Here is an 811-nt window from a genome sequence, read left to right as displayed (position 1 = left end):
CTCCCAAACAGCCTGCAAAACGAATCCAGCCGGAACCACGCCGACAGTACCGAGCCCTTCTCACACACTCACATTCGTCGGTGTGACCGTGCAGCATTTGAACACCAGCCAGGCCTGGTGACACGATTTCTATTTTCCCAAGGGGATTACAGTGTATGGCTGCTTGTCTGTATATGGAGTTTAAAACCCACTGAATATCACCATCATGATCCACATAGCTTTTTTTTCCTCTTACGTTTTATATGTGAACATGTCTAATACAAAATACAGACATATTTCAAATTACATGTTGCCAATTCTCTGCGTATAAAGCAGGTTGGTTTCACCGAGTTATTAAAGAAGTCAATGCAGGTTAGAAATCGTACCATATATGTAAAGTTAGTCTAACTTCAACAAATGAAAGGATAGGCCTAATTTTTTTTCAGGGGCATAAGCTGTGCTGTAGAGCCCCCCCCCCCGTACTTTACTGCTCTCTCGTGGCGCTAAGCAGCATTAAAGGTTGCCTAGGTAATTGCAGAAGTCCAAAGATGCTGGAAATAACATTTGGAATAAAACATAAAAAACCCCGACACTATGCATGTGACTGGTGTAATACATTGAATTACAACTACAGTATAAATGTGTTGTAACCCTGAACATGGTGAGAAGTTATCACAATGTTTTAGAGATAAATGAAGCACTTCAAAAAAAAAAGAGCGAAATAAAATCTGAAATATTGATTTATTTTTGTCCCCTTATTGTCGAGGATCAAGAAAGAAAAATTTCCAATGCCAAAAAAATAAATAAATAAAAAAAAAACATTCTTATAATA

This window comes from Rhamphochromis sp. 'chilingali', assembly GCF_963969265.1.
Source record: "Rhamphochromis sp. 'chilingali' genome assembly, chromosome: 6".
Classification (NCBI taxonomy): domain Eukaryota; kingdom Metazoa; phylum Chordata; class Actinopteri; order Cichliformes; family Cichlidae; genus Rhamphochromis; species Rhamphochromis sp. 'chilingali'.
This window is presented reverse-complemented; position numbering follows the sequence as displayed.